General features: G+C 46.5%; 1 long non-coding RNA gene across 1 annotated transcript; it reads right to left on the reverse strand.

The window, feature by feature from the left end:
- Positions 1 to 18047: 18047 nt before the first annotated feature.
- On the reverse strand, positions 18048 to 18581 carry LOC147360948 (uncharacterized). Its single transcript, XR_015139522.1, has 2 exons — positions 18442 to 18581; positions 18048 to 18223 (listed from the first exon to the last, which is right to left on the reverse strand). It is a non-coding gene; the product is annotated as an uncharacterized LOC147360948 (long non-coding RNA).
- Positions 18582 to 19182: the final 601 nt, after the last annotated feature.

The raw sequence follows: 19182 nt of genomic DNA on the forward strand, positions 1-19182 counted from the left end.
TGTCATCGTCACCGGAACTAGTAGCAAGCTATAGCCACAATTAGCATAGTTAAGTAACAAACAGGAAGCGTCATTCTTTTAAGTGGAAGAAATCAGGACAAAAGCAAACTTGCATTATATCAACGTGGCTTTGAACCTACATGTTAGATTGTAACCTAGCTTCACATACTTACCCAAGATAAAATCATCTGATAATATCAGTGAAGCAAACAACAAAATAATTTGCCATGATGTAAATACAAAAAAATGAATTTCTATTACCGGGACTGGATTAGCTTACATGCCCTATACTTAGGTCTTTTGGTTTTATCACTAAAAAGCTACCTTAAAAAATTAAGCCTTGGGGACTTCCCTGGGAGTCCAGTGTTAGGACTCTGAGCTCCCATTGCAGTGGGCCTGGGTTTGATTCCTGATCAGGGAGCTAGATCCTGTAAGCCGCAATTAAGAATTTACATGCTGCAACTAAAGATCCCTCATGCCATAACAAAGACTGAAAATCCTACATGTCGCAACTAAAACCTGGTGCAGCCAAATAAATATATTTTAAAACAAAGAATGGACTTCCCTGCTGGCCCAGTGGTTAAGAATCTGTCTGGCAATGCAGGGGACACAGGTTCAACCCCTGGTCCAGGAAGATTCCACATGCCTTGGACCAACAAAGCCTGTGCACCGCAACTACTGAAGCCCATGCAGCCTAGAGCAACGAGAGAAGTCACCGCAATCAGAAACCCTAGCAGTGCAACTGGAGAGTAGCCTCCATTCACCACAAGTAGAGAAAGCCCTCATACAGCAATAAAGACCTAGCACAGCCAAAAATAAATAAAAATATAAATGCATTAAAAAGTTTTAAAAATGAAGCCCTTACTCACTCAGAGAATCTGTAGAAGGAGTAGGTTGGCATCACAGTGTTGTTAGGGGAAGCACACTGATTGAAACTGCCCACCCTGGCCAGGTACCATAGCAACCATTTGCATTAGTTGTTTTACGACAGGAGATCCTGATAAGGAACACGGAACTAATAAGCCACCAGCAACCGGAAGAGTTCGGGAAAGGTCTAAAGGAGACACCGCGTGTCCGTCCACTTCCCAGAATCCCCCTCGCTAGCATCCATCTTGGCTGAGTGATGCGTGCACCACCAGGAAAGACTCGGAATTAGAATGATTGGCCAAAGACCACCCGGAAACTAATCCCATCACCATAAAACCCGAGACTGCAAGCCACGTGGCAGAGCAGTTCTCCTGGGTTTCCTTACCCTACTGCTCTCCACCCGGGTGCCCTTTCCCAATAAAATCTCTTGCTTTGTCAGCACATGTGTCTCTCGGACAATTCATTTCCGAGTGTTAGACAAGAGCCCAGTTTCGGGCCCTGGAAGGGGTCCGTCTTCCTGCAACAGTGTCACTGGGTAGAGGGGGCATTTTTAAGGTGTCATGGACACCCTTTTCTCAATTTCAGTTCTTTACAAAACACAGGGAAAACATTTATGAGGGTGGAGGGACTGGGGCTTATGGCAGTTGCCATTTCCAAGACTCTTTAAGCTTTAACTCCATCCATCCTCTTCCTCCTGTAAATATAATTCTGCCCAGAGATGGCTGTGTAAACTGCTAGGAGCAAGGATGCTCTGAGAACCGTTAGATTTACTTCCCTGGTTCTAGTATATCAGACTCTGCAGCCTGGCCTTTTAAAAAGTATTCTGAGTGTCCTAAGCATTATTTAGAGGCTCAGACACCAGCCAGATGAGCCCTGACCTCTGTCCTCATTTTCACGGCTGGAGAGGCAGCCCCCAGCGCCTTCTTCAACTGCCTCTTGTCACTCAAGGGTGCATTTTTAAAAGTTCTTCCCAGGGAGCCTCGAAGCAGTTCAGCCCATTCATTTCCAATTTCTCTTGTTCCAGCTAAGAGGGGAGGGTTTAGGAATCAAAACACTTAAGAGGATCACAAAGAGCTGGACACGACTTAGCAACAACACAAGAGGAGTCTGCAGAAGTGAGAAAAGAAAGTCTTAGAGGGGACGAGATCTCTGAGTTTAGACACTAAGGGCACTGAATTCCTCTGGGAAAGGAATTAGATGTATTTGGCATGACATCAGAGAGCAGAGCTGGGACCACTGGGCTGAATCATGTGGAAGCAGATTTCAGCTCAGTATGGTGAAGAACAACTTTCAGAACCAGCATGGGCTGCCTCGTGAGGGAGAGAGTTCCCCAGCACTGAAGGTATGCCAACTGAGATGCTCTGATCCCTTATCAAGAGGGGATTTGCTTGGTTTAAGGGCTGAACCTAAGGGCCTCTGAGGTCCTTTCAGTTGGAGATACCAGGATTCCAAGTTGATCCATGAGTTTTCTCAGACCTGGGCATTCCCCCACGTTTCTGGGCCCTACCTCCCCCTTCAGACTTTGCAGAAAGCCTGGAGGAAGAACATTTCACATTCCCCAGTAACATTCGCCCCACCCAGGTGAAAAGGTGAGGGTGTCAGACACGCACCTGTGAGATGAGGCTCTTGCTACTGTCGCTCGGGGCAGAAGTAGGAAGGCAATAAACTTTGTGATTAGCATTCCCTCGTTCTCCCCTGAAGCCCACTGCTCTTACAAAACCGTCTTCCGCTTTTTTTTTTTTTCTCTTAAAACAAAGGGGTTGTTGAGTTCATCACATCCTTCCCAAGAGTAATAAAGACTAAAACAGCCTGGGACACAGAAGGTGCCTAATACATCTTTTTTAAAAGAATAGATGAATACAATTTTTTTTAATTGGAGGATAATTGTTCTACAATGTTGTTTGGTTTCTGCCATACAACAAAGTGAATCAGTCATAATTATATATATCTTTCCCCTCTCTGTTGAGCCTCCCTCCACCCTCCCATCTCACCTCTCTAAGTCGTTACAGAGTGCCAGGCTGGGCTCCCTGTGTTATATATAATAGCAGCTTCCCACTAGCCATCTATTTTACATATGGTAGTGCATATATGTCGATGCTACTGTCTCAATTCATCCTACCCTCTCCTTCCACCACTGTGTCCACAAGTTCATTCTCTGCATTTGAAAAGCAAGAGTGTATACAATAGTTGACACAAAAGCGCGTGTGCTCAGATGCCCGATTCTCTTACATCTCCTACATTGTCAGGCAGGTTCTTTACCACTAGGGCCACCTAGGAAGCCCCAAGCATTATATATTCTTCTTATTCATTCAACAAATGTGTTGTTTATCCAGAGCCGGATTCAATGCAATCTTCTGCATTTTCTTTACAGCTGCCCCTGCCCTGGGAATCTAGCTGCCACTCTCCTCATGACTCATCTGACCTTAGCTGTGGGCTCTAGTCAAGGGCGGGGGGCGGGGGGGCGGTCTGCGGAGTTAACAAAACAGAGAACTATCCAATCTGTCCTGAAAACAGCTGAATTTAACAACAAAGGAGAATATTCTTTTCTGAAGGCAGTTAAGCAACTGTTCCAGCAAATACCAATTAGTAAGGAAGGTCCACGTGCAGGTCCACATACATTTCTAGATTATCCTGGCTGTACTCCTAGTTCAAATAGGTGGGTTATAAGACCATTTTTGCTGCTTCTCAGGGGCGTGACCTGGGCTTCCCAGATGGTGCTAGTGGTAAAGAGCCCACCTGCCAATGCAGGAAACATAAAGAGACATGGGTTCGATCCCTGGGTCGGGAAGATCCCCTCGAGGATGGCATGGCAACTCACTCCAGAATTCTTGCCTGGAGAATCCCATGGACAGAGGAGCCTGGTAGGCCATAGGGTTGCAAAGAGTCGGACATGACTGAAGCAACTTAGCACACACACAGGGGCATGACCTGGTCCAAGTCACAACTTTGAAAAAGCCCTATGTCCTCATGCAAACATCTCAAGTCCTCTCCCCACTTCAACAATCTTTGAAGGAGATCCTTCCCCTTGCTTGGAATGTTTGATATTAAATTCAGTGCACCATACAAGAAACTTCCATGGTATGATTTAAAAAAAAACAAGCTGTAATTTATGGAGTGCCTCTCATTCCAATTTGGAATAATATTCCACAGTACTTTATAGCATTTACTGTTCCCCAAAAGCACGGGAGATAGATCTTCTTATCCTCATTCATGGGGAAGGGAATAGATTCAAAGAAAAATATCGAGTCTATGATGACATGGTCGGCACTTGGCACAGCTGACTTGAACTCGACCTGATTTCAAGTCCTTGTTCCCAAAGTGCCTCATTCCGAAGTGCTGCTGGTTGTTGAAACAGGACTGATTCTTCAAGGACAAACTATTCATTCAGACTTTTTCATATTTCTCCTCTTTCTTATTCTCCTACTTATATTTATTTAGTTGGGCAGCTATTTGCTATGTCCGGTCTTAGTTGCCGCATGTGAGATGTTTCATTCGTTTTGACGTGTGGACTCTCTAGTTGTGGCACACAGGTTCTGGAACCCAAGGGCTCAGTAGTCGTGGCACCCTCGCTCAGTTACTCTGCCACATGTGGGATCTAGCTCCCAGACCAGGGATCAAACCTGCATCTCCTGCTTTGTAAGGCAGATTCTTAACCACTGGACCACCTGGGAAGTCCCTTCTCCTTCTTAACAACAGTTTTTACCTCAACCCCTCCACCAGAGGTTTCGTGGGGATGGGAAAAACCATACACTATTAGTAATTTTCTAGAGTCCTTACAGTAAACCACATCATCCTGTGCTACTAAGGTCAAAATAAATGTATCCCCAACTCATCTTTCTTTAGCTGGTTCCCCCAAATGTCCCAGACTGCCCCAACCTTAGTCAAGAGGAGAGAAAGTGTGGATGAAAGGAGATGGCAGTTTTACCAGATTACAGCTGAAAGACTGCACTTTTTAAAGTTTATAAAATATATGAAGATGTAAACATGTTGCAAAGTCCCCTCCCAGGGCTTTGGAAGGGCCACTGAAATGAGGGGCACCTAAACTGTACCTTCAACAGCTGCAGATAAATGCACCTCCAGCCCCACGTTGCTCAGTAGTATTTTCAAATGAGATTTAGGCTCATTTACATCTGGCTACAGGTGCATTCATCTTTTAAATGGAAATAATGACTGTGATTAAATATGGCCATATTTTTCTATTATTATTATCATACATGATGGATTTCCATTCTTACCTTAAAACAGAGTTCTTTGAGTCTAATTATTTCCATCCATCATGCAAACACAGAACTTCAGAGCTGGAAAGACACAGAACTCCTTTAATCTACAAGCCTGGATTTTCAGAGACGAGAAAACTGACACCCAGGCAAATCTAGAAAGACAGGTGCTTGTCTGTAGTAGAGTCATGAGAACGGACTTGGCCAGACTTGCGAGTGTTTACTCTGCCCTGGGGAGGGAGAAGGACAAGCATGTTTGCCATTCCCAGCAAACTGTGCTCTAACTGGGGAATCTGTATGTACTTAATGCAAGATCGTATCTTATAAGAGTGAAATTGTCAGAGGTAAGAAGTGTGATCAGAGGTAAGAAGTGTGATCCCAGCATATTCAACACCAAAGTTTAAAACGAAAAGTTCCTAACAACCTTACTTACCAATATGAGGCTCCCACCAGCCAACCTATCCTGAACCAAGGACCTCTTAGTTCTGCGGAGAAGCCCACTGGGGGCTGAGAATTATACGGTTTGAAGAAACTTCCAAAGGCCCTCCCTTTTTATCCCAAGATTATTGTTTTGGGCCAGACGCCCTATAAAACTTTACTGCAACAGGCAGGGATGGTGTGTTCTATAAAATACATATGTGTGTATGTATGCATGTGTGATATAAGTGGGACAGAGTAACTTGTTTCTGAGAATAGAAATACAAAATAGTTGAGTTAATCCTAGGAGGAAAATGATCAACCCAATATAGTTACTTTTCAAATTAACTGCATCATCTAAAATAAAATTTTAGTTCCAGTGTTTGAAGAAATCTTCATAAAGTCAGTAACTCTAGATGATACTCCATGTCAATATCCAAGTGCAAGTGATTTACTGTTCTGCTCATGGTCTTAGGTGAGGAGTCATGTACAGACGACCTCTAGGAGACTATGGAGGGGGACAAAGGAGAGCCGGGGTAGGGACCCTCCCTTCAGACTCCAGGTTTTCAGACTTTTCTTCTTTTGAAAGCCATCGACCTTTCTCTAAATGAAGTGGTACAATAAACTCAATAGGTAACATGAAGAGGGAAGCTGTTGTAGTTCAAGCCAGGATGAAGGCTCTGTCCCCATCTCCCCCTATAAACCCTATAAACATGGACATACAGACACCCCCCACCCCAACCTCCCCATGTTCTGGACTGTATGACACCTCTGAATCCCAGGAACCCTTGAAGCAAGGATTTTTTAAACCTAGTTGCTGAGCACTGCAGATAAATAGAAGTGATGGAGCTGAAGGAATCCGATAGCCTCTACTGGAAATCACAGCCATGGCCACAGAGGGGAGTAAGATTTTTGCAAAAGCTTAAACTGGGAAATATCAAACAGGCTGGAGCAGTGCTGTCTAATGGAACATTTACAAATGTCAATAGAACATTTTGGAAATGTTCTGTGTCCATTAACCACAAGCCATGTTTGGCTACTGAGCCTTTGCTGTATGGCTGGAGGACTGGGAACTTTATTTTTTTATATTATGTAGATTTAATTAACTGAAATGTAAATTTATCAAGCCACATGTGGCTGGTGGCTACCGTTAATATATTGGACAATGCAGTTCTACAGCATTCCTCTTCTGCTGGTAAAAATACATGCACAGACTCTGCAACAACACAGGCGTCTATACTTCCTGTGGAAACATCTAAGGGAGCAGATCCTCCATTCTTCTGCTTTTTTCTTTATTCCACACAAAGGAAGTCTCAGATGAGAACATTTTCCTGCTAGATTTCTACTGTTGCTGAAACAAATAACTACTGACAGAGTGGCTTCCAACAACGCGAGTGAATTCTCTTCCATTTCTAGAGGCCGGAAGTCCACAAGGAATCTCCCTGGGCTTAAATCAAAGTGTTGGCAGGATTGCGTTTTTCTGGAGGCTCTAGGCAAGAATCTGTTTTCTTGACTTTTCCAAGTTCTAGAGGTCGCCCACAGTCCTTGGCTTGTGGCCACAGTCCTTGACTATCTCTCTGTCTTCAAAGTCAGCAGTGGACCATCTTCAAATATCTCGCTGACTCTGCTGCCATCAGCACGTCCCATCTCTGATTCTCTCTGACTCTCTCTCTCCTTCCTCCTACTTGTGAGGATCCTTGTAATTACTTTGGTCCCATCTGGACAAGCTGAGATAATCTCCTGCCTCAAGAGTCTTAATTTAACCACAACCACAAACTCCTTCTTGCCGTGTTAAGTGACATGTTCACAGGCTCCTAGGATGTGGGCATCTCTGGGTAGGGGGCATTATCCTGACTATTGCATCTTTCTTGTGGATTATGTTGAAGTAAGGCCAGGACCTTTGTGTCAAATTCATGAAAGCCCAGGTTCTAGAAAGTAGCCCTGGTGGATAATGCTTCAGCCCAGACACCCACAAGTGAGCTGAGGTTTTCTCAGCGTTCTTTGGTCTACTCTGGTGGCTCTCCAACTTTTGCCAGCTTCACCATCATCCAGAGAGCTTGTTGAAATAGATTGTTGAACTTGGACCCCAGAGACACAGCAGATTTGGGCAGTACAAGAATTTGCATTTCTCAGTCACATAAAATATTTTTTTAATTTGTATTTATTTGTGTATTTTTGGCTGCCCTGGGTGTTTGTTGCAGCAGGTGCACTCAGTAGCTGTGGCACGCAGGCTTAGTTGCCCTGTGGCATGGGGGATCTTCCCAGACCAGGGATCAAACCAGCGTCCCCTGCACTGGCAAGCAGATTCCTAAACACTGTCCACTAGGAAAGCCCTCAGATAAGATATTTTAACATATACCCACAAATTCTTTGACACTCCTCCCTGCAAATGGTAGACTGGATTTAGTGACTTGCTTCTAACTGTATTTGATGGACATAATGGTGTGTGATTTTAAGACGAGATATTAGAAGGCACAGTTCTATTTTCGAATAGAACGGTCTTCTTTCTGTTTCTGTGTCTGTCTCTGTGTGTTTCAGTTCATACGCACTGGGGAGACCAACCTCCATGTCTTGAGGACATTCCAGCAGCAGCCTAGGGAGGAGACAAAACCTGCCACCAACACCCAGCCCTGGGAGTCGGCCACCTTGGAAGGTTTGCTCCAGCCCCAGTCAAGCCTTCAGATGACTGTAGCTCTGGGTAACACCTTGTCTACATCCTCATGAGAGCTCCTAAGCCAAGATCTCTGAGATGTCACTCCTACATCCTGAGCCACAGAAACTGTACAAAATAATATTTGTTGGTGTTTAAAGCCCCCAAACTGGGGGCAAGTTGTTATGTACCACAGATAACTAATACATCAGAAGATGTTGATGCCTCTGATCTGAAGATCACCTTTTGGGAACCACTGGTCCAGACCGGATGTTGTGGAAGGCACAGGCTTTCTCCTGCCTGCACCAATAGGTACACAGATCTAGGCGATTGTCACACTCTCAGGTTTATACAGACTGCTTATTCACTTTCTCTTGTCTGCAGACACTTCCAGTCTCCACCAGTCGCTCTTTCATGGAAGTATTTTTACCAGGAAGAATAACACCAACACATCAGAGGGTAGCTGGACTCCAGAAGTTCATTTCTGTCTCCTCAGCCATAAAATTTCGTCTTCACGTGGGTGAAGAACCAGACAGGTTTAGGGAGAAGAGGAGATGATTCCAAGACTAGACCATCATTCTTTCTCACGCTCTTTTCAGTCTGGAGGTGAATAAGATCAAGAAAAAGAACCATCCCCCACCCCGCCAAAAAAAAGAAAAAAATCAGAGCTCTTGACAAGAGAGGGAAAACTAGCCCTGGGAGCCTGGAGAGCAAGGGGCTTCCAACCGTTAAATAATGAGAAACTGAAAGTTCCCTGACTCTGTCAGGGGCCAACGCCTGAGCCAGCTGTGGAGGAAACGGCGAGTTTACATTATCTGGGATGTCAGTGAGAGCCAAGTGGACACACACTTCCTGTCTGCCTCTCCCTGAAGATTAGCAAACCCTTCAGCAAAGATGCTTCTCCAGGGGTTGCATGGGCTATTTAGTTTCCCAATGGGCAGATGTGGGCCAAGAAAGGAAATAACAGCTCCAAGAGCAAGGGAGGAGAAGTGGTCGTGAAGACAGACAGGCACATGGAAAGGATGTGGAGACCAGGAATGGACTGATGCTGGTCGGCTAGGTGGGCTGTCTCTGGTCCAGGCACTGCCGGGCAAGCCAGCCAAGGAGACTCGCGTCCATGGTCCCTGCTCCATTTGATGGGGTTTCTCTGGCTTTCCCATTTATTTTATAGGCACTTAAAATATGACATATGATTCCATTTATATGAAACTTTGGGAAAGGCAAAACTAATAGAGAATGACAGGAAGCGGAAAAGTGGTTGCCTCAGGCCAGCCTTGTGGGGAGAGAGGACTACAAAGGGCCATGTGGGGCTTTGGAAGGAGACCGAAATGTTCAGCATTTTTATTGTAATAGTGGTTACAGGGGTGTATACGTTTGTCAAAATTTATTGAAATGTATGCTCAGAATGGGTACATTTTATTGTATATAAGTTATGTCTCAATAATGTTGATCTTTAAAAACAAAAGTGCAACATATGGGGTGTCCTCTAATGGGGTTGTCCATGGCTGGTTTGTCAAAACAAGAGCTATTAACATCTGGTAAGAGAGGAGGGATTCAACCATTTAGATTAGACTAGGCTCAAAGGATGGGATTGTAACAAATGTATACAAATTGTAGGAAGCAGATCTCTACTCAATGTATTCACATCCGTCCTTTGTTTAACACAGTTTTATTGAAACCACTGTGTGACAAGGTTTTGACCCTCAGATATGCATGAATGACTTAGCTTCTCTATTGCTCAAATTGATTTTTGTTCAAAAAGTCAATTTTGCAGAGAATGGAGGGAGTATCAATCAATTTGAGGTTTCCTCATTTCCCCCGCACATTGGTGTCTGTGTTCTAGTAGGTTCTGTCAGTGCCAAGGCACTGAGGGGACATCTAGATTTCAAGCTGGGCATCTCTTGCAATAGAGATGCCCACAATAGAGATGTCCTCCTCCTTCCCACTCTTGACCCTTGGTCATGACCCCTCCCACAGGGCTGCAGAACTGGTCCTCACTGCAGTCCTCGTGACCTCCGTGGCCCCCTGCGCCACCCCCGAGCCACATTGATGGGCAACATCGTGGCCCCTCTGCTACTTCTGTGCTGCGGTGGGGCTGGGGGAGACCACACAGAGGTCTCTCTGTCAGTCTGTCCCTGGCCCATCTGCCTGAACACAGGACAAAGGCACACTGTGTACAGTGGGGCTGCCTCCAGGAGTCTACCTGGTAGACCACAGGTCCCCTCCACTCTTGGGTCCCCAACCCAGCCTGAAATTAGCACTTCAGCGTTAGCATAGTGGTAAAGTACTGCTCAAAATTCCCCAAGCCAGGCTTCAGCAATACGTGAACAGTGAACTTCCAGATGTTCAAGCTGGTTTTAGAAAAGGCAGAGGAACCAGAGATCAAATTGCCAACATCCGCTGGATCATGGAAAAAGCAAGAGAGTTCCAGAAAAACATCTATTTCTGCTTTATTAACTACGCCAAAGCCTTTGACTGCATGGATCACAATAAACTGTGGAAAATTCTGAAAGAGATAGGAATACCAGACCACCTGACTTGCCTCTTGAGAAACCTATATGCAGGTCAGGCAACAACAGTTAGAACTGGACATGGTACAACAGACTGGTTCCAAATAGGAAAAGGAGTCCATCAAGGCTGTATATTGTCACCCTGCTTATTTAACTTATATGCAGAGTACATCATGAGAAATGCTGGGCTGGATGAAGCACAAGCTGGAATCAAGATTGCCGGGAGAAATATCAATAACCTCAGATATGCAGATTGACACCACCCTTATGGCAGAAAGTGAAGAGGAACTAAAAAGAACTAAGATCATGGCATCTGGTCCTGTCGCTTCATGGGAAATAGATGGGGAAACAGTGGAAACAGTGTCAGACTTTATTTTTTGGGGCTCCAAAATCACTGCAGATGATGATTGCAGCCATGAAATTTAAAGACGCTACTCCTTGGAGGAAAAGTTATGACCAACCTAGATAGCATATTGAAACGCAGAGACATTATTTTGCCAACAAAGGTCTGTCTAGTCAAGGCTATGGTTTTTCCAGTGGTCATGTATGGATGTGAGAGTTGGACTGTGAAGAAAGCTGAGCGCCAAAGAATAGATGCTTTTAAACTCTGGTGTTGGAGAAGACTCTTTTTTTTAAACTTTATTGATCTTTATTGAAATTTTAAGTTCTTATACACAATACAATTGTTACAAATGATAACATAAAAATCATTTTATTATAAGTAACATAATTGCTGTATCAATTTATATAAAAACAAATCAAAACCACTACAATATTGTAAAGTAACTAGCCTCCAGTTAAAATAAATAAATTAAAAAGAAAAAGAAATTACAAAGCCTCAACAGCTAGGGAGAAATCTATAGTAGTAGAAGACTACAATAGTAGAATAGTAATATAATAAAAAGATTGTAATTGTGATCCATTCTGAGAAACAGTGCATGAAAAAAGAAAGTAAAAAGAAAATTACAATCTCATACAGAATGCATGTGTCTTCAACAAAATGTGCTTGTTGAAATTCAATTTATATAATATATGTTTCCATATACAATGCAGGTCAAATATTACCAGTGTGGTACCACTGTGTATGTGAAAGTGAAGTTGCTCAGTCGTGTCCGACTCTTTGCGACCCCATGAAGCCCTACCAGGGTCCCTGACTGCAAGGAGATCCAACCAGTCCATTCTAAAGGAGATCAGTCCTGGGTGTTCTTTGGAAGGAATGATGCTAAAGCTGAAACTCCAGTACTTTGGCCACCTCATGCGAAGAGCTGACTCATTGGAAAAGACTCTGATGCTGGGAGGGATTGGGGGCAGGAGAAGAAGGGGACGACAGAGGATGAGACGGCTGGATGGCATCACTGACTCGATGGACGTGAGTTTGAGTGAACTCTGGGAGTTGGTAATGGACAAGGAGGCCTGGTGTGCTGCGATTCATGGGGTCGCAAAGAGTCGGACACGACTGAGCGACTGAACTGAACTGAACTGAACTCTGGATATAGACTCCCTGGGCTCAAAACCTCACTCTGCCAGTTGCTAGCTGCACAACCTGGGCAGATGTTGTTAACAGATTCACTGCTGATAAAGTTAGTGGTAGTGATTGGATTACAATTCAGGTCTTCTTAGTCCTAGTCAGGTTCTTTCTCCAAAAAAAGCACATAGTTCTGTCTTGATGAAATCAAAGAAAACTCGTTTTTGTGTTTTTTGTGGTTTTTTTTGGCCAAAAATGATGGGATGGTTTATTTTATGTATCAATGTGGCATGGTTTATTGAGGATCTTATTTTATCAACAGCCTGTGTGCCACCATGCAAACATTTCCTTCAGCTGTATCAGCAGAAGAGACATTGAGATCTATCAGCTTTAAAACAACAAAACAAGTGGGAGCCAAGGAAACATCAGGGAGAGGAGATGGGTTTCCTCTTTGGCCCACAGAAGTGGACTCGTTAAATCCTAGAAGCACCTGTGGATGCTGTTCGCTCATTAGCCTCAGCATCCATCTGCATCATTTTACTCTGTCTATATCACGTTACTCTTCTGTGCCCAGATTAATCTGGGACCTCTTGTTACACGGTTGATTCTAACCAGATTCTCACTGAAAATGGGGAATGTAGGATTACAGTAATTAGCCTGGTCCTTCAGGAAGGCTATTTCCTGCATGACATATCAATGTCTTCATTTTATTACTCAATCAGGGGAAGTGGGAGCCTTGGATACATGATCCCAAGAAGCTTTAACTCTCCACTGGCTTTTATAACCAGCTCTCCTGCCAGGTGTTGGCAAAGAAACCTCATTAGTTCTTAATTCCAAGATTTGAGAAGCACAGGTGAGCTACTCATGTTATCAGTAGTTCTTGAGCATCTAGGCAGCCCTGAGAGGCAGGCGAGGGCAGGACAGGTGGGCTGGGGAGCACGTCCACACGCTGTGGAGGCCAGCCTGTGGGATGATTGGGAGGGAGACCTTCCAGACAGCCTGGATGGTGGTACAAGCCGTTCGTGCTCCACCAAGAACCTCCTCCGAGCTGAAAGCTGCCCCACCTTGGCTGCCTAGCAGTGCTACTGAGAGCCCAAGAGAGTCACGCCCTGAGGACTACATTTCAAACCCATTCCTGGCAGGATAGCTCCTGGCGGAAAGCAGCTCTAAATTTAGATCTCCGAGTGACAGTTTCAGAAACAATGTCCTTACTTGACACAAAATAAGCAGAGCATCAGGAGAGAGGAGCCAGCTCTCTCCTGCTGTCTGTCTGTACCCACCTGGGACGTCTGTCCCACATGTCTGTGCAGCTGGCGCTCATTGTAGGCTCGGCTCTTTGGAAGAGGAAGGGGAGGCTCAAAGAGGGAGACAGTTGGTCCCGCTTTAAGAAACTCTCAGTCCAATGGCAGTGGGTACTTTTCACGCTCCCAATCTGGCTTCACGATCACAGAGGTGGCCAAATGTGCTGAAAGGCTGCAACGTGGGGCAGGGTGGAAGGTAACACTGAGGGAGGGAGAGTGGACCAGATCAGACGTGCGTAGGGGGCAAAGAGTGCGCAGGACAGAAGCTTGATGGGGGCGATGAGCATCGTCCATGGGGGTCACAGAGTCAGACATGACCAAGCAACGGGAACGACAACCACGTGAGCACTGCACCTACAGTTCTATGGTCCTTCGTCTTCTTGTCTCACCTGACAATGCCCCTGACAGCTGTGAGTGTTATCTCCCTTCTCCCCATGAGCACACTGAGACCAGTGAGGTTAAGTGGGTGGTTCCAGGTCACACAGCCAGTTCGGGGCAGCACTGGGCTGGGTCATAGAAGTCAGGAGAGCAGAGAGCCCACTACAGGGAGGCTAGGAGGAAGAGTGTGGTCTGCTCCCCCAGAACAGGCGGCCTGCTGGGTCCAAGAAGCAAGAGTGCTCAGAGTGGGTGAAGGCAGCCCTCTGGGCATCAGCCCAGGGGAGGTGGGCACCGTGGCTGCTGACTTAGGGACAGCCAGCCACTTTCTTCCCAGACAGGAGGGCCTGCTGGCCCGATGGGCAGCATAGGTCACACCCACACCTGACGGTGTCACGTCCGGCGGAGGCGCTCCACGGATGGACACAGCACCCCTGGCAACCACACAGAGGGTCAAGGGCACAATCCCTAAGGCCACGAGGGATGAACGCAGGCAGATAAATGCCCGCAGAGGGCCGTCCTCCTTGTGGAGCGCTGGCCACGCTGCAGACATCACCCCAACCACTACCGGTGGATCATCTGGCGAATCCTCAGAGCATCCCTTACCACCCCCTTTAACAGATGAGGAGGGGTGCTCTGTGAGGACCTAGGGGGTGGAATGGGGGGAGCAGGAGGGAGGCTCAAGAGGGAGGGCATTCAGTTCAGCTCAGTTCAGTCACTTAGTCGTGTCTGAGTATTTGCAACCCCATGAACCGCAGCACGCCAGGCCTCTGTGTCCATCACCAACTCTCAGAGTTTACCCAAACTCATGTCCATTGAGTCGGTGATGCCATCTAACCATCTCATCTTCTGTCATCCCCTTCTCCTCCTGGGTCTTTTCCATCAGGGTCTTTTCCAATGAGTCAGCTCTTCGCATCAGTTGGCCAAAGTACTGGAGTTTCAGCTTCAACATCAGTTCTTCCAATGAACACCCAGGACTGATTTCCTTTAGGATGGACTGGTTGGATCTCCTTCCAGTCCAAGGAACTCTCAAGAGTCTTCAACACCACAGTTCAAAAGCATCAATTCTTCTGCGCTCAGCCTTTTTATAGTCCAACTCTCACATCCATACATGACCACTGGAAAAACCATAGCCTTGACTAGACGGACCTTTGTTGACAACAAAACTAATACAATTATGTAAAGTTTAAAAAAAAAAATAATGTCTCTGCTTTTTAATATGCTGTCTAGGTTGGTCATAACTTTCCTTCCGAGGAGTAAGCATTTTTTAATTTCATGGCTGCAGTCACCATCTGCAGTGCTTTTGGAGCCCAGAAAAATAAAGTCAGCTACTGTTTCCACTGTTTCTCCATCAATTTGCCATGAAGTGACGGGACCAGATGCCATGAACTTAGTTTTCTGAATGTTGAGCTTTAAGCCAACTTTTTCGCTCTCCTCTTTCACTTTCATCAAGAGGCTCTTTAGTTCTTCACTTTCTGCCATAAGGGTGGTGTCATCTGCATATCTGAGGTTATTGATATATATAGCTGATTCATGCTGTTGTACAGCAGAAGCTAACACAACATTGTCAAGTAATTATCCTCCAATTTAAAAAATCCTGTGATAAACCAGTATGGAAAAGAATATTTTTTTTAAAAAGAATATGTGTGTGTGTGTGTGTATATATATATATATATACACACAACTGAATTACTTTGCTGTACAGCAGAAATAACATTGTAAATCAAATATGCATGTGTTGTCTCTTCAGTTGTGTCCAACTCTTTGTGACCCCATGGATCATAACCTGCCAGGCTCCTCTGTCCATGGGATTCTCCAGGCATGAATACTGGGATAGGTTGCCATTTTCCCCTCCAGGGGAATCTTCCCGACCCAGGGATCAAACCCGGGTCTCATGTCTCCTGCATTGGCAGGTAGGTTCTTTACCACTAGCACCACCTGAGAAGCCCCCCCAAAAACTATACTTCAGTAAAAATTTAAAGATAAATAACCAAAACAATACAAAACAAAAGCAGACAAGGAAACGGCTGTGCCCTTGAACCTGTCTAAAGAGAGAACTGAGCCAGCAGAGAGGTAAAGGGTCTGGACCCAGGTGTCTGAGACCAACACCCAGGCTCTGATCTCTGCACCCTAAATCCCACCCTGTCTCCTGTGGGTAACACATCCCTGCGGAGAGCTTGATACCTGTGAATGAGCATCAGAAGGGAAGATCCCCGAGGGCAAGAATTGGTGTCTGTTTTGCTCACAGACGTAGCCCATCTTTTCCAACAGCTCTGAGCTCGTGGTAGACGTTTAAGAAACATTTGTTGAGTGAAGTAAAGAGCCAGAAAACTGCCCTGAGATGTGAAGGCTGACTTGGCCCAGAGACTCGCTCCCAGGCGTGGGTCTTACCGCTTGAGATTCGGGTTTTTTCCTTAATGAGACCAACTAGGAAAGTCCCTCGTGGATGCGACTTTACACACAGGTGACCGGCCACAGCTCACCCTCAGCTTGTCCCTCCCTCGTACCAGAAGAAGCTGGGGAGGTGGGTGGCGACTGATTGGCCCCTGGAAGCTGCTAACCCGAGGCGGGCGTTTCAGGTGCCCCCATCACCTTCGGTCACTTCACTCAACCTCCAATCACTTCACTCAACCTCCAATAATACAATCTCTCCTTTCACAAGACCAAGGACTCACCACGTGTCAGAGATCTCACATCTCCTTGTGAACAGTAAGAATGTCAGTGCTGCGTCCCCAGGTCATAAAAGTCCCACACTCTCCAGGGTGGGCTTGGGACACCACCCCTTTCTTGCTCAGGCACGTCCCAGGGACAGCAAGTGTCCAGCTGGCTGGAAATCACAGAGAGGCAGCGAGCGCTTCTCCCACGCTGGCGCTTCCCCAGCACCACACAGTCCGTCAAGTGAGTTTGTTTTGCTCTCCAGATAAATGAGGAGCCAAAGGGTGTTTTTCTAACTGCGAATTCTTGGCATTTTTTCAGACTCCTAAATAACCAGAGTGAACGCTGCCAGTCTTCTCTGGCGCTGCTCAGGACTGTTTAATGAGCAATAGAATCACGGATTGAGGGGCCTCTGTAGTCACTTCCGAAGTCACCTGATGCATGGGGTACTCCAAGTTTTCTAGGGAACGAAATCCTTCTTTCAAGTACAGACTTGCCTTGAAGTCCAGCATGGTAATATTCTATTCTATTGTGTTATGTTATATACATATCATAAACATAAACACATTATAACATATCACATGCTACGTGACATGAAAAAAAACTAGCAGGGCTATGGATAAAGTCAGGTGGCAGCTGGCCCCCACGCCTCAAGCCCTCTTTTACTTTCCAACCAGCATAGTTCCAGAAACGTAAGTCTCCTTTAGCCCCTCTCTGCAATGATGGCAAAGGGCCTGAGAAGGGAAGTTGTGGTGGTTGTTATTATTCTTGTTCAGTTGCTATGTCGCATCCAACTCTTTGCAACCCTATGGACCTCAGCACACCAGGCTCCTCTGTCCTTCACTCTCTCCTAGAATTTGCTCAAATTCATGTCCATTGAGTCAGTGATCCTATCTAATCATCTCATCCTCTGCTGTCCCCTTCTTTTGCCTTCAATCTTTCCCAGCATCAAGGTCCTTTCCAAAGAGTTGGCTCTTTGCATCAAGTGGCCAAAGTATTCAGCATCACTATTTCCAATGAAATCAGGATTGACTTCCTTCAGGATTGACTGGTTTGATCTCCTTGCAGTTCAAGGGACACTCAAGGGTCTTCTCCAGGACTACAATTGGAAAGCATCAATTTCTTCGGCACTCAGCCTTCTTTATGATCCAACTCTCACCTCCGTACATGACTAATGGAAAAACCATAGCTTTGACTCAGCCAAAGTCCCACAGCAACGAGCTAGTGACTTGCTGAGGCTGCTCCCGGCTCAGGATTCAGCATCTCTCCATAGACCAGTGCCAGCCCACACTTGCTTCCTCACCAGTCAGGAAGGAAGGACTTGCAAGCCCAGGACAAGTCTGCAGAGAGAAGGCCATGCCTGGTCTCTAAGGCCCTGGGCAGGTTGTGGACAATTCCCCTGGGTGACTTATTCAGTGTGCAGCTGATGATAAAGGTGATAAAGTTCAGTTTAACATAAAACCTGAACTCAGGCCTGGTCAACCCTCCATCCTCCTTGAGACAGGAGACATCTAGCTCTCGCTGGCCTGAACCTCCTGCCTCAAAATGTGCCCTTTACTGGCAAGAGAACAGGCAAACACCAACCAAACGTCCCTTACATGCTTTTATTTACGGAAGCAGGCCAGAGACAGGCCTGGCAGGAATGACATGCTGGTGGGCGTGGCCTCAGATGGACAGTATTCCCTTTTGGGGGCTCACCGAGGCCCCAGGATGTGACTCCATGGCTATGATCTCGAAGCTTCCTCCAGCTCCAGCATGTGAACAGCCTGGAAGAAACAGGAGATCACGCTTCCCCTCACCAGATGTCAGAGTCCTTTCCTGAATTACCTCCCACAAGACAAGGAAAGGCCTGTGACCGCGGCCGCAGCCGGGCCATCGAGGCACCGGTGAGAAGAAACGCTCTAACACCCGCGCGGCAGAGATGCCTCCCAGCCCCAGACACCCTGCTTCAAGAGTCCTTTATTCTCTCTCCCTTCTCAGTTACCTTTCTCTGCAGCTCCGAATGCTTTAGAAAAGCTTCTGTGTACAACTGGAGCCCTGGCATTTTTTTCTTATCTCTCTTCCCCGTCTGCCCGGTCTCAAGGGAGAAGTTGGTGCCAGAGGCTGAAATGGGACGCTCCTCACCCTGACCCTCCCCCTCCCCCCAGGCACTCTCTCCCTCCCTCCCACATCCTCCTCCTCCCCTTCCTCCTGCATCCTCCCGTCCCTCCTGCACCCCTCTGCCTCCCAAACCCTTCACCCCAACTCAGGGGACTGTCACATGGAAAGCCCTTGGCTGGAACACTCCTTGGTGCTCAGAAATCCTAAACACTGTGGCCTGCGCAGAGCCTGCCAGAGAGAACAGGGAGTCCTCTGGCCAGACTGTGAGCAGGCAAGATGGAAGAGGCCTTATTAGGTCATCCAGCCCACGAACAGGGTGCGCTGCCTGGAGCCTTCTGCTACCCAGCCCCCGAGAATGGAGCTTCTGACCTGGACATCTGCATCCTTCTGCCCCCAGCCCCCACCCCCCAACCCCCTACTCCTCGGAGGAATGTGCCCCCCTCCTTCAAAGACCAACCAGCCTTTCTCGGGCTGCACCCATTCCCTCTAAACCTGGGTAGGAAGCCGGGCAACGACCTCTTCCCCAGACCTGGTGGTGTTGGTTCCTTGCTACTACCCCTTCACCCTTTTCTTTACCCACACACTTGGCACCTCTTACCACTCCATGTCACTTCCTTATTTGTTC

This window comes from Bos grunniens, chromosome 13 (genome assembly GCF_055505025.1).
Source record: "Bos grunniens cultivar Pamir isolate PY7600 chromosome 13, Bosgru_T2T1.0, whole genome shotgun sequence".
Classification (NCBI taxonomy): Eukaryota; Metazoa; Chordata; class Mammalia; order Artiodactyla; family Bovidae; genus Bos; species Bos grunniens.